Source organism: Pollicipes pollicipes, unplaced genomic scaffold (assembly GCF_011947565.3).
Source record: "Pollicipes pollicipes isolate AB1234 unplaced genomic scaffold, Ppol_2.1 Scaffold_3087;HRSCAF=3621_pilon_pilon_pilon, whole genome shotgun sequence".
NCBI lineage: Eukaryota > Metazoa > Arthropoda > Thecostraca > Pollicipedomorpha > Pollicipedidae > Pollicipes > Pollicipes pollicipes.
In genome coordinates, this window is record NW_023596225.1 from 28,508,628 (window position 1) to 28,523,573 (window position 14,946).

Here is a 14,946-nt window from a genome sequence, read left to right on the forward strand (position 1 = left end):
GCCTTAAGGACAAGGCCCCCTTGAAAATCTAGCGAACCTTCAAGAGCCCATGATGCATTTCAACTTGAGATGGACCGCATCACCATCGACCAGAAGGACAGGACAACCGACCAACTGTAGCAGGTTCAGACGTTATGCTGCCTGTAGCGCCAAGAGACCACCTGGAGCATCTTTAGCAGTCGCAAGTTGACGGATGGGGTATCTCAGACTACCATCAGCAGGAGAAATTTACATCAGTCCAATCCATCCGGAAGAAAGAACTCCCACAAGCCCATAGGAAGGTCCGAACAACCGTTCAGTACTCGCCCGACCTGTCTCCATTGGACTTCATGCGATCACCAGCAATGCACATTAGCTTGAGCTTAAGTACTGGGGTCTAAGCCCCCTTGCTTCGGGAAGTGTATGTTATGACGCTCCCGCATATACAGCTTAGATGCATGATATATATTTGTGAATGTTGGCGCCAGGTTTTCTCTCATACATGCTTCGGTGAGGATGACGGAATATTATATCTTTGTCTGCTTCTTGTCAAGGTTGTATATCGCGTAGACAATCTGACCTAGTTACAGCCGAACTTATATGACGAGAGGCATCTGGCATCCAGAGATTAGGGTGCAAACGTGGGAATTCATGTCACGTTATGTTCACGAAGTAGGAAATTAATGGTGATATCGGTTCTGCATATACATTGCACGTATATATTGCCCATTGTCGCTGTGCATTGTAACATAATGTTATTGCTGCATGGGATATAGTATTATAAAAATGGTCTCGCATAACATATAAAAATTACCAACCTAGGTACGCCTAGGATCTTGCCCTTCTCAAGACCTAAACCCTTCAGTTTCCCATCCTCACGCTCGTGAAGATGTGCAGACGTTTCTGTGCGGGGATGGTGGGACGTTTGTCTGTAATGCTCACCAGCTTAAGGCTACCATGTTGCTTCACACTTACCCGGCATTTCGAGACTGGAAGGTATTGAATTATATGTCGTTTGAATTTTGACCCAGCATACTTTTGCAAATGGCTTTTCGTTATTCCATTGCCATCCTCTATGTCTATGCCGCAGCCATGAGGCAAACTGGCGATTGCGTTCTGACCTTATTTTTCCATTGTTAACTGATATCATGTGCGTCTTACACGGCAACAGTGACGTTTCTACAAGCTAAACGATATTTCCGCCCGAGATCGAACGGGGGCCTCCCGCGTGTTAGGTAGGGCCTCCCCGTGTGCGACGTCTTAGCGTCTTCATGGAAACATTCTTACTTCAACTTGCCGAGAGGTGGCGGTAGCAGTGCTTCACGTGTTTGCTGAAGTAAATGTCGTCATTGCTCGCGTTTTTGGCCATTGTCGTGGTGTTCTTGAAAATTTGTCGGTGAGTCTAAGTTGGCTTCTTTTATTCACATGCTCGGTTATCGCACTATTCTTAGGTTATCGATTAAACGTGTTATTTCTGTGATGATCATTAGTGATGTCTAACTTTTTGCGGTATGTAGCACAGAGCGTACTAAGGGAACGGGCGATTTCATCCTAACCTAGCATTTATATTGTCATTTGACTTAATTTTGTCCTTACGCAACAACCGTAGCGTTCCTACAAACTAAACGATGTTTCCGCCCGGGATCGAACCGGGGGCCTTCCGCGTGTTAGGCGGATGTGATAACCACTACACCACGGAAATGGCTGGTGCTTGCTGATGGCCCGGTCGGTCGTGAAACAGGAGCCGACCTACTGACCTCGACATGACCAGCTCTTTTGTAGTGGGTCAACCTAAAGTGAAGGCTGGCCAGTCGGTCAGCCATGGCGTCCAAACTATTGACATCATATTTGAAAACTACGGGGCTGTAGCTCAGGTGGTAGAGCGATCGCTTAGCATGTGGGAGGGGATCGATACCCCGCAGCTCCAGGTAGTGAATTTTGGATCTTAAATGGAATGCATTGTTTCACAATAGAATATATTTAAGTAAGCATCAGGCAAGATGAAGCAAGCACACTTGTAATTATTTGTATGTTTTAAGGTAGAAAAGACTGCTCTAAACAACACAATTTTTCCTTTTAGTAAATATGATCCTCGACATCATGGTTTATTTACGCCTTCATAACCAGCACAGCATTGATTGAGAGCCAACTGACGGCCGTCATATCTGGAACTCGTGCTCATATACGCCAGATATGGGTGACTTGATCACGCTATGTTTTTGGTTTTGATTGCTGCATTGGTTATGGAATGACAACATTTGGTTGGCGTTATTACAGGGTCATAAATACCAAAGTTGCCTTGAAACCTCCCTTCCAAAGTCTTTCTACTTTCGCAGGGATGTAGCCCAGAAATTGGAGATGACTGGGTTTCCAGAAGGCGAGGGCTGTGAAATACACCGCATTATCTTTGAAATGGCTATTTCGGTTACCCCGCGGAAAGGATGACGCGCCCCTCAACAAATTCTGCCAGTTATTCATTGGTTGCTGTCTATTTGCTGTAAATTTGGAGAATGCCTTAAATGCTTTGAATGCTTTAAATGCTTTAAATGAAGAGCAATACTAAATTAATTTAAGTGAAGCCCGTGCCATGTGCGATGTCCTACCGCCTTGATGGAGTCATTCTTACTTCAGCTTGCCGAGAGGTGGCGGAAGCAGCACTGGAATTATCTGCTGAAGCTAATATCACTTTTGCTCGTGTTTTGACCCTTTCTCGTCGTGGCCTTGCATGTTTTCCCGTGAGTGTAAGTTGTTTACTTTTATTCAAATGTTGGATTATGGCATTATTCTTAGGTTAATCGATTGCACGCGTTATTTCAGTACTGACCAATATTCATGCAGACTTTTTGCATAACGTGGCACAAAACGTGATTGGAAGCGTCGATTTCATCCTTTCCTAATTGCCTACTGCAAAGTAACTTTATGTGAACCTTACACCACAACCGAAACGTTTCTACGGACTAGACGATGGTTCCGCCAGAGGCTGAACCGGGCTCCTTCCACCTGTTAGGCGGATGTGATGACCACTACACCACGGAAACAGCAGATCGCTCCTGATGAGCCGACCAGTCGAGACACAGGAACCGACCGACTGACCTCGACATGACAAGGTCTTCGGGAGCGTGTCCAACTCAAGTCAAACCTGATTTTTCATCATATCATATGATGAAAATCATATGATGGTTCCGCCAGAGACCACACCTGTCCAGAACAATTAGCGAGCGTCAAAAGCGACTCGAGCCCGCCACGCCATGCGAGGGAGGATCGACAGGCAGGCGCTCTAACCAATTAATTTTTCAGAACTGACTTTACCTAAGTTCGACTCGCCCAGAGGCAGCGCCAGCAAATGAATTCAGCCTTCCAGCAAATGAATTCAAACCAATTGAACAAGTGGAGATAACGACATGGAGTGGACAAGAAGTTAAAAAGCACGCCTTTCAAAAAAGAGTCCCTTTGTAGATCATCCACCGAGTTTGTCGTGCTTCCCTTTCTTAACTTATCCCCCTTCCCATCCCAACGTCTCTGTCGACGTTGGGATGGGAAGGGGGATAAGTTAAGAAATAATAAGGGGGATAAGTTAAGAAATAAGAATACTTAAATATATTCTATTGTGAAACAATGCATTCCATTTAAGATCCAAAATTCACTACCTGGAGCTGCGGGGTATCGATCCCCTCCCACATGCTAAGCGATCGCTCTACCACCTGAGCTACAGCCCCGTAGTTTTCAAATATGATGTCAATAGTTTGGACGCCATGGCTGACCGACTGGCCAGCCTTCACTTTAGGTTGACCCACTACAAAAGAGCTGGTCATGTCGAGGTCAGTAGGTCGGCTCCTGTTTCACGACCGACCGGGCCATCAGCAAGCACCAGCCATTTCCGTGGTGTAGTGGTTATCACATCCGCCTAACACGCGGAAGGCCCCCGGTTCGATCCCGGGCGGAAACATCGTTTAGTTTGTAGGAACGCTACGGTTGTTGCGTAAGGACAAAATTAAGTCAAATGACAATATAAATGCTAGGTTAGGATGAAATCGCCCGTTCCTTTAGTACGCTCTGTGCTACATACCGCAAAAAGTTAGACATCACTAATGATCATCACAGAAATAACACGTTTAATCGATAACCTAAGAATAGTGCGATAACCGAGCATGTGAATAAAAGAAGCCAACTTAGACTCACCGACAAATTTTCAAGAACACCACGACAATGGCCAAAAACGCGAGCAATGACGACATTTACTTCAGCAAACACGTGAAGCACTGCTACCGCCACCTCTCGGCAAGTTGAAGTAAGAATGTTTCCATGAAGACGCTAAGACGTCGCACACGGGGAGGCCCTACCTAACACGCGGGAGGCCCCCGTTCGATCTCGGGCGGAAATATCGTTTAGCTTGTAGAAACGTCACTGTTGCCGTGTAAGACGCACATGATATCAGTTAACAATGGAAAAATAAGGTCAGAACGCAATCGCCAGTTTGCCTCATGGCTGCGGCATAGACATAGAGGATGGCAATGGAATAACGAAAAGCCATTTGCAAAAGTATACTGGGTCAAAATTCAAACGACATATAATTCAATACCTTCCAGTCTCGAAATGCCGGGTAAGTGTGAAGCAACATGGTAGCCTTAAGCTGGTGAGCATTACAGACAAACGTCCCACCATCCCCGCACAGAAACGTCTGCACATCTTCACGAGCGTGAGGATGGGAAACTGAAGGGTTTAGGTCTTGAGAAGGGCAAGATCCTAGGCGTACCTAGGCTGGTAATTTTTATATGTTATGCGAGACCATTTTTATAATACTATATCCCATGCAGCAATAACATTATGTTACAATGCACAGCGACAATGGGCAATATATACGTGCAATGTATATGCAGAACCGATATCACCATTAATTTCCTACTTCGTGAACATAACGTGACATGAATTCCCACGTTTGCACCCTAATCTCTGGATGCCAGATGCCTCTCGTCATATAAGTTCGGCTGTAACTAGGTCAGATTGTCTACGCGATATACAACCTTGACAAGAAGCAGACAAAGATATAATATTCCGTCATCCTCACCGAAGCATGTATGAGAGAAAACCTGGCGCCAACATTCACAAATATATATCATGCATCTAAGCTGTATATGCGGGAGCGTCATAACATACACTTCCCGAAGCAAGGGGGCTTAGACCCCAGTACTTAAGCTCAAGCTAATGTGCATTGCTGGTGATCGCATGAAGTCCAATGGAGACAGGTCGGGCGAGTACTGAACGGTTGTTCGGACCTTCCTATGGGCTTGTGGGAGTTCTTTCTTCCGGATGGATTGGACTGATGTAAATTTCTCCTGCTGATGGTAGTCTGAGATACCCCATCCGTCAACTTGCAACTGCTAAAGATGCTCCAGGTGGTCTATTGGCGCTACAGGCAGCATAACGTCTGAACCTGCTACAGTTGGTCGGTTGTCCTGTCCTTCTGGTCGATGGTGATGTGGTCCATCTCAAGTTGAAATGCGTCATGGGCTCTTGAAGGTTCGCTAGATTTTCAAGGGGGCTTTGTCCTTAAGGCTAGCACACAACATGAAGTCCAGTGACAAAAGATCGGCGAGTGCGAAGTCACTGCATGGTAGCCTTAAGCTAATGGACATTCCAGGGAAATGTCCCTCCAACCAATTCAGCGAATCCCGTGCCATGTGCGATGTCATAAAGTCTTCATGGAGCCATTCTTACTTCAACTGCCGAGAGGCAACGGTAGCAGTAGTGGAAGTGTTTGCTGAAGCGAATATCACTTTTGCTCGTGTTTTGGCCCTTCCTCGTCGTGGCCTTGCATATTTTCCCGTGAGTGTTAGTTGTTTACAATTATTCACATGTTGGGTTGTGACACTATTCTTAGGTTAATCGAACACACGTGTTATTTCTGAACTGACCAATAGCTATGCAGACCTTCTTGCATAACGCAGCAAAAAACGTGATTGAAAGGGTCTACTTCATCCTTTCCTCATTGTCCTCTGCACAGTAACTTTATGTGAGCCTACACCACAACCGCAACGGTTCTACGGACTAAACGATGTTTCCGCCAGAGATTGAACCGGCCCTTTCCGCCTCTTAGGCGGATGTGATAACCACTACACCACGGAAACAGGTGATCGCTCCTGATGAGCCGGCCAGTCGGGAGACAGGAACCAACCGACTGACCTCGATATGACCAGTCCTTTGGGAGAGTGTCCACCTCAAGTCAAACCTGATTATTCGGTCAGCCATGACGTCCCAACTATTGACGTCATGTTGCAGCAGAGTGCGCGCTGCACCTTGCGTTTGTTATCTAAAATGTTTGTCGGCGCGGAAGTTCGAAGTTGCGCTTAGAGCCGCATCATAAACGGTGGTGGTTCAGATCAGAAAGGAGTATGTAAACTCCACGATCCTCAAGCAGGGCGGGGTTTGGATGTTATTTATTGCTGCCGTAATGTGTTATTACTATAATTATGTTACTCGCGTTATTATTTTTCTCTGAGCAAGGTAAACATTTGGAACTGTTCAAGTCATGTCGTAGCTGCGGAATAAATATGCATAAAATATCGGCTTGTGAAACTTTCATCCCTCTTTACTGACAAAATATGAGCTCCATATTTATTCTCGAAAGGATGGTATATCGACTATGGCGCAACGAATGATGAAGGTTTCGTGGTGTTCGGTGCCATAGGCTTGGAGCATGTGGTTGTGTGTAACCAATTTTGGTGATTTTGACTGAATTTTGGTGCCCGTGACTTAACCCAGGATCACGATTTTCTGGGAAGAATAGGATGTCAGCTATAGCGCATCAATTGGTGAAGATTTCACGGTCATCAGTGCCAAAGGCTCGGAGGTTGGGTGGTCTGGCAACATATTTTATTTTATTTTTTATGCATTTGGTACTCTTTCACCGAACTAGATGTCACAATTGTCTGGAAAGAATAGGTTATCGACCAAGCGGCATCGAACGCTGAGGGTTTCATATCATTCGATGCAATAGACTCAGAGCATTGGGCTGTCAACCGGTTTGATTGGCCGTTAAGTTCCGTCCCCATGATGGGAAAACGGGCGCTCATTCAAGTTGGGAGGGACATTGTTACATAATATCATCCCACATGTCCACTTGACTTTTGTCTCCTTTAACTTCTAGCTCAGATGACTTTTCGAAATTTGCTTGCGTTATCTTGGCCTCTTGGCCCTTGACTCATTTCAGTTTTGTCCACGTGCGTTTAACATTTATCCTGCTTGACTGCCTGGCGGTTTACTTTTTTTGTCACTTGACCATGCCCCTTAACGTCCCACCTCCCGATTGTTGTTCCAGATCACGCCAACTGCCCTTTGGACAGACGGCTAGTAACATGGTGACACAATATGCGTACTGTTGACTAGCTTGGTACAGAACTTGCCCAAAAACCACCGCAGCAGTTCTACATGCCAAAGGCTGCTTCCTCCCGGGATTGAGCCGGGGCCCTCCGTATGTCAGCCGGATGTAATAACTACCACACCTCGGACACAGCTGACGCCTCCTAATGAGCCGGGCAGTCGGGAGACAGGAGCCGACCGACTGACCTAGACGTACCAGCTCTTTTGTTGTGGGTCCACCTCAAGTGCAGGCTGACCAATCGGTCAGCCATGCCGTCCCAGCTATTGACGGCATTTTTTAGAAATACCGGGGCTGTAGCTCAAGTGGTAGAGCGCTCGCTTAGCATGTGAGAGGTACGGGGATAGATACCCCGCAGCTCCAAGTCGTGTCTTTGGGTCTTTGCATCCCCCTGAAGAGGTGCCTGGGGTACTGAGCGGATAACTGGTCCCTTGCCATTTGCCAAGGGAGCAAATATATCTCCCGCGTAGTCCGTTTTCGATATTGTTTTGACAGAAACATTTTATGACATTTTGGAATGCAAAAGCTTTAACGATTTCAGCCTCCCAGCAAATGAACTCGAACCAATCGAACTAGTGGAGATCACCTGGCATAGAGTGGACAAGAAGTTCAAAAAAGCATTTATTTCAAAAAAGCATCCCTCCGTAGATCATCCGCCGTGTTTGTTGCGCTTCCCCTTCTTAACTTATCCTCCTCCCCATCCCGACGTCTCTGTCCACATGTTAACGCTAAACTGTACGATTTGGAGCTGCGGGGTATCGATCCCCGTACCCCTCACATGCTAAGCGAGCACTCTACCACTTGAGCTACAACCCCGGTGATTTTGAGATATGACGTCAAAAGTTGGGGCGTTATGACAAACCGAATAATCAAGTTTGACTTAATGTGGACACGCTCCCGGAGAGCTGGTCATATCGAGGTCAGTCGGTCAGTCACTGCCTCCCGACAGGCCGGCTCATCAGGAGGCGCCCGCTGTTTCCGTGGTGTAGTTGCCATCACTTATCACACATTGAAGGGACTGTTGTCGTTTCTGGGGCGGGAGAGGTAACCGAAATAGGCATTTCGAAAATCATTTGGTGTACTTCACAGACCTCCCTTCTTCAAACCAAACCGCTTTAGTTTCTGATCCACACGCCCGTGCGAATGGAAGGACTATTTTGGAGAAGAGTATTTCAAGGTCAGCTTGATACTTTTGGCGTCAAAATAACGTCATTCAATTACCGTGATTCCACACCCAATACAGCGATCAAATCCAAAAACAAAAAAATAATCAAATCGTTTATCTCTGGCGTTCGTGAGCATGATTTTCAGATATGATGGGTGCCAATTGGGTCTCAATCACGCTGTGCTAAGTGTGATGACGTAAATAGATAATGCTGTCGAGGAAGATATTTACTTAAAAGGGACATGGTGTTGTCTAGAGCAGTCTTTTCTGTCTTAAAGTATACGAATAGGTATAAGGAGTTTGTTTCATCTTATTTCACGCTTGCTTTAATATTTCCTAACGTAAAAACCCCTGTCATATAAACCCGAAAACTCACGTTCCGGAGCTGCGAGTATCAGCCCTCGTACATATCACACGCGAAGCGAGCGTTCTACCAATCCGGCTACAGCTCCGGTAGTACTCCAACATGACGTCAATAGTTGAGACGCCATGGCTGACCGGCTGGTCAGCCTTCACTTGAGGTGGACCCGCTCCCGAAGAGCTGGTCAAGTCGAGGTCAGTCGGTCGGCTCCTGTCTCCCGACCAGCCGGCTCATCAGGAGCAACCGGCTGTTTCCGTGGTGTAGTGGTTATCACATCCGCCTAACACGCGGAAGGCCCCCGGTTCGATCCCGGGCGGAAACATCGTTTAGTTTGTAGAAACGCTACGGTTGTTGCGTAAGGACAAAATTAAGTCAATTGACAATATAAATGTTAGGCTAGGATGAAATTGCTCGTTCTTTTAATACGTTTTGTGCTACATACCGCAGGAAGTTAGACATCACCAATGATCATCATAGAAATAACACGTTTAATCGATGACCTAAGAATAGTGCAATAACCGAGCATGTGAATAACAGTAGCCAATTTAGACTCACAGACAAATTTTGAAGAACACCAGGAGAATGACCAAAAACGCGAGCAATGACGACATTTACTTCAGCAAATACGTCAAGCACTGCTGCCGCCACCTCTCGGCAAGTTGAAGTAAGAATGTTTCCATGAAGACGGTGAGACGTCGCACACGAGGAGGCCCCCACATAACACGCGGGAGGCCCCAGGTTCGACCTCGGGCGGAAATATCGTTTAGCTTGTAGAAACGCCACTTTTGCCGTGTAAGCCGCACATGATATCAGTTAACAAGGGAAAAACAAGGTCAGAACGCAATCACCCGTTTGCCCCATGGCTGGGGCATAGACATTTAGGATAGCAATGGAATAACGAAAAGCCATTTGCAAAAAGTATACTGGGTCAAAATTCAAACGACATATAATTCAATACCTTCCAGTCTCGAAAGGCCGGGCGAGTGTGAAGCAGCATGGTAGCCTTAAGCTGATGAGCATAACCAACAAACGTCCCTCCAACCCCGCGCAGAAACGTCTGCACATCTTCACGAGTGTGTGGGTGGGAAACTGAAGAGTTTAGGTCTTAAGAAGGGTAAGGCTGGGAACTGCACCGAATGCTACTCAAAATGGATATTTCAGTTCAAAATCTCAGGCAATGGAACACCCCATTAAGCTCGTGGACTCACAATGTGCGGATCAAAACGCTGCAACAGTGGCACCTCTGACCGAAACAGGTGCCGACTACCTTTAGCACATTCTGTCCCTGTCATGATGACGATCATCGCCTCATTGGTGTTGTTGCAAACTGCAGTTGCCACTTCCTCACCGCCACAACATCATGATACTCTGGCATTGGCCGCCGTGTTGCTACATGCGGTCAGCTACTAGGTGCCCAATGCCTACTCTTCCGCGTCTCACATTTCAGGAGTAATTGTTAACACGCGCCGCACGCCGTGTTCTCTGCACCTAGGGAACCGGACGATATGCCCTCTTCGGATACGCACGGTGTTGCCCTACCTTCAATAACGAAAATTTAGCAAAACGGTGACACGAACTCAGCATGCTTTAAACTGTTGTTCTCATATTCATGTGGTGCATACTTGTACTTTCCCGTTATGTTACTCGACTTTGTGCGAAGTCGGGTACGCCGGAGTCGGTCGGCGTCGGACTCGTTCGGCACCAGACTACGGACGGATCACGACCCGCCATTGGGGGTTAGCTCAACGCGAGGTCAAGCAAGGCACAAATATTGAAAAAGGCCTGTAGCCTTTCATGGCTGCAGTGGTTGACAAAATAACAAGTTACATTTCACGAAACAATCTTTATATGTTTTCAATATTTGTCTTTAAGTTGTATATGTCATGCGAGACCATTTTTATAATACTATATCCCATGCAGCAATAACATTATGTTACAATGCACAGCGACAATGGGCAATATATACGTGCAATGTATATGCAGAACCGATATCACCATTAATTTTCTATTTCGTGAACATTACGTGACATGAATTCTCACGTTTGCACCCTAATCTCTGGATGCCAGATGCCTCTCGTCACATAAGTTCGGCTTTAACTAGGTCAGATTGTCTACGGGATATACATCCTTGACAAGAAGCAGACAAAGATATAATATTCTGTCCTCCCCACCGAAACATGTATGAGAGAAAACCTGGCGCCAACATTCACAAATATATATCATGCATCTAAGCTGTATATGCAGGAGCGTCATAACATACACTTCCCGAAGCAAGGGGGCTTAGACCCCAGTACTTAAGCTCAAGCTAATGTGCATTGCTGGTGATCGCATGAAGTCCAATGGAGACAGGTCGGGCGAGTACTGAACGGTAGTTTGGACCTTTCTATGGGCTTGTGGGAATTCTTTCTTCCGGATGGATTGGACTGATGTAAATTTCTCCTGCTGATGGTAGTCTGAGATACCCCATCCGTCAACTTGCGACTGCTAAAGATGCTCCAGGTGGTCTCTTGGCGCTACAGGCAGCATAACGTCTGAACCTGCTACAGTTGGTCGGTTGTCCTGTCCTTCTGGTCGATGGTGACGCGGTCCATCTCAAGTTGAAATGCATCATGGGCTCTTGAAGGTTCGCTAGATTTTCAAGGGGCCTTGTCCTTAAGGCTAGCCCACAACATGAAGTCCAGTGGCAAAAGATCGGCGAGTGCGAAGTCACTGCACGGTAGCCTTAAGCTAATGGACATTCCAGGGAAATGTCCCTCCAACCAATTCAGCGAATCCCGTGCCATGTGCAATGTCATACCGTCTTCATGGAGCCATTCTTACTTCAACTGCCGAGAGGCAACGGTAGCAGTAGTGGAGGTGTTTGCTGAAGCGAGTATCCCTTTTGCTCGTGTTTTGGCCCTTGCTTGTCGCGGCCTTGCGTATTTTCCCGTGAGTGTTAGTTGTTTACCTTTATTCACATGTTGGGTTGTGACACTATTCTGAGGTTAATCGATCACAAGTGTTTTTTTTTTGTACTGACCAATAGCCATGCAGACCATCTTGGATAACGTAGCAAAAAACGTGAGCGTGTCCACTTCAAGTCAAACCCGATTATTCGGTTAGCCATAACGTCCCAACTTTTGACGTCATATCTCGAAAACACTGGGGCTGTCGCTCAAGTGGTAGAGCGCTCGCTTAGCATGTGAGAGGTACGGGGATCGATGCCCCGCAGCTCCAAATGGCACATTTTAGTTTAACATGTCAACAGAGACGTCGGGGTAGGGAAGCGTATAAGTTGAGAAAGGTAAGCACAACAAACTCGGCGGGTGATCTACAGAGGGGTGCTTTTTTGAAAGACATGCTTTTTTCACTTCTAGTTCACTCCATACCAGGTTATCTCCCCTTTTTCAATTCGTCCAAGTTCATTTGCTGGAAGGCTGAAATCGTTTAAGTTTTTGCCATGGAAAATGTCATAAAAATGTTTCTCTAAAAAAAAAGTGGAAAACGGACTGCGCGGGAGATCTATCTGCCCCCTTGACAAATGGCAAGGGGCCTGTTACCCGCTCGCTTACCCGGAGCACCTCTCCAACGGTGTGCGAAAGCCTAAATGTACGACTTGGAGCTGCGGGGTATCGATCCCCGTACCTCTCACATGCTAAGCGAGCGCTCTACCACTTGAGCTACAGCCCCGGTGGATCTAAAAAATACCGTCAATAGTTGGGAAGCCGTGGCTGACCGACCGGTCAGTCTGCACTTGAGGTGGACCCGCTACAAAAGAGCTGGTATGTCGAGGTCGGTCGGTCGGCTCCTGTCTCCCGACTGGCCGGCTCATAAGGAGGCACCAGCTGTGTCTGAGGTGTAGTCGTTTTTACATCCGGCTGACATACGGAGGGCCCCCGGGCTCAATCCCGGGAGGAAGCAGCCTTTGGCATGTCGAATTGCTGAGGTGGTTATTGGGTAAGTTACGTACCAAGCTAGTCATCAGTAGGCATATTGCATCACCATGTTGCTAGCCGTCTGCCCAAAGGACAGTTGGCGTGATCTGGAACAACAATCGGGAGATGGACAGTTAAGGGGCATTGTCAATTGACAAAAAGTAAACTGTCCGGCAGTCAAGCAGGATAAAAGTTGAACGCGCATGGACAAAACTGAACTGGGTCAAGTGCCAAGAGGCCAAAAGAATGCAGGTAAGTTCCGAAAATTCACCTCAGCCAGAGGTCAAAGGAGACAGAGGTCAAGTGGACATGTGCGATGATATTATACAATTTCCCTCCCAACGGGAATGAACGCCAGTTGTTTCATCATGGGGACGAGACTACACGGCCAATCAAACCGGTTGACAGCCCCATGCTCTGAGCATAATGCACCGAATGACATGAAACCTTCTGCATTCGATGCCATTTGGCTGATGACCTATTCTTTCCATACAATGGTGACCTTAAGTTCGGTGAAAGATTACCAAAAATATAAAAAACGGAAAAATGCATTTCCAGACCGCCCACGCTCCGAGCCATTGGCACTGATGATGAAACCTTCACGAATTGATGTGCGATAGTTGATATCCTATTCTTCCCATAATATGGTGATCTTGGGTTAAGTCAAGGGTACCGAAATTCCGCACAAACCACAAAGTTGACTGAGACAACCCCATGCTCCATGCCTATGGCACAGAACACCACGAAGCCGTCACCGTTCGATGCGCCATAGTCGATGTACTATCGTTTCCAGAATGTGGAATTCGAGCCCGGTCAAAGGTCACCCAAAATAGCCAGTCACCAAATTTACTGCAGGATCACCAAAATATATATTTGACCTTAAACCTTTTGATTTGACTCAAGATCACCATGTTAAGGAAAGAATAAGATATCGACTGTGGCAAATCGATTAGTGAAGGTTTTGTGGTGATCGGTGCCAAAGGCTCTGAGCATATGGTTGTCTCCAGCCAATTTCGGCTGTTTTCCGCTTTTAGTGACCTATGACCTGACTCAAGGTCACCATGTTTATCAAGGCCACCAACGCCACATGTCCCTTGACCTTCCACATTTCAATTGTTGTCCCGAATAGCACCGACCGTTCAGGTGGAAATCAGGTGGTTACATCCGAAACCAATGTGTCTAACGTTGACCCATTTGTGCTGGTGTTGCACTATAAACGTAGGGCTTTTGCTGACTTAACGATGTTTCCGCCCGGGATCGAACCGGGGGCCTTCCGCGTGTTAGGCGGATGTGATAACCACTACACCACGGAAACAGCTGATTGCTGTTAATGAGCCTACTGGTCGGGAGACAGGAGACAACCGGCTGACCTCGATATGGCCAGCTCTTCGGGACGTGTCCGCCGCAAGTGAAGGCTGACCGGTCGGTCAGCTGTGGCGTCCCGACTTTGCACATCATATTTGAGTACCACCGGGATTGTAGCTCAAGAGGAAGAGCGCTCTCTTAGCATGTGGGAAATACAGGGATCGAAGCCTCGTATTTTTTATTTGTTAAATTTGATCCGAACAGTTTGTATGCATGGGTTTTTAGGATCAGCACTCTCGCTAAGCAGTGCTTGTTGTGTGAGCCCTGACCCCCACCATCTGATCGCGCAATTCCAGGTAACGGCAGAATTTAGTGGCGAAAACTTAACGTGCCGTAATGCTCGCCACGGTCCGTCCTGCCCTCTGACGTCAACTGACATTTTGCCCGACCGTTCCCACCCGCCGCAGGCCATATCTGCCAAAGGCAAATAGCAAGGGCCTTAAAGGAACTCGAACCCACCCTCCCCCGGGTGGGCGGATCGGAAGGCAGGCGCTCTAGCCAACTGAGCCACCGGGACGGACTCGTAGCTCCAAATCGTGAATTTTTCATCCTCCCTCCCCACACTGACAGACGTTCGGGGTGGGGGAAGGGGAATGAGAGATAAAGGAGAAGCACATCAAGCACAAAGGTGTATTCATCCTACCATTCACTGCATACATACTCGGTGTTAGCTTTAAGAACAATTCAGGCGTTGCAGTCCATATTTAAAAGTATAAGAAACATATTTGCCAGTTTCTACTGCCCTTTCCAGTTTTTGGCCTTTACGTAATACAGGACGTTGACTTCT

At 47.0% G+C, this 14,946-nt stretch overlaps 5 non-coding genes across 5 annotated transcripts; 2 read left to right on the top strand and 3 right to left on the bottom strand.

Annotated features, from left to right (window-relative positions):
* Positions 1-1,608: 1,608 nt before the first annotated feature.
* TRNAV-AAC (transfer RNA valine (anticodon AAC)) lies at positions 1,609-1,681 on the bottom strand. The gene has a single exon. It is a non-coding gene; the product is annotated as a tRNA-Val (tRNA).
* A 2,171-nt stretch (positions 1,682-3,852) lies between these two features.
* Positions 3,853-3,925, top strand: TRNAV-AAC (transfer RNA valine (anticodon AAC)). The gene has a single exon. It is a non-coding gene; the product is annotated as a tRNA-Val (tRNA).
* Positions 3,926-9,129: 5,204 nt separating this feature from the next.
* Positions 9,130-9,202, top strand: TRNAV-AAC (transfer RNA valine (anticodon AAC)). The gene has a single exon. It is a non-coding gene; the product is annotated as a tRNA-Val (tRNA).
* Positions 9,203-12,476: 3,274 nt separating this feature from the next.
* TRNAA-AGC (transfer RNA alanine (anticodon AGC)) lies at positions 12,477-12,549 on the bottom strand. Its single transcript has one exon. It is a non-coding gene; the product is annotated as a tRNA-Ala (tRNA).
* A 1,487-nt stretch (positions 12,550-14,036) lies between these two features.
* Positions 14,037-14,109, bottom strand: TRNAV-AAC (transfer RNA valine (anticodon AAC)). The gene has a single exon. It is a non-coding gene; the product is annotated as a tRNA-Val (tRNA).
* Between the last annotated feature and the right edge of the window lie 837 nt (positions 14,110-14,946).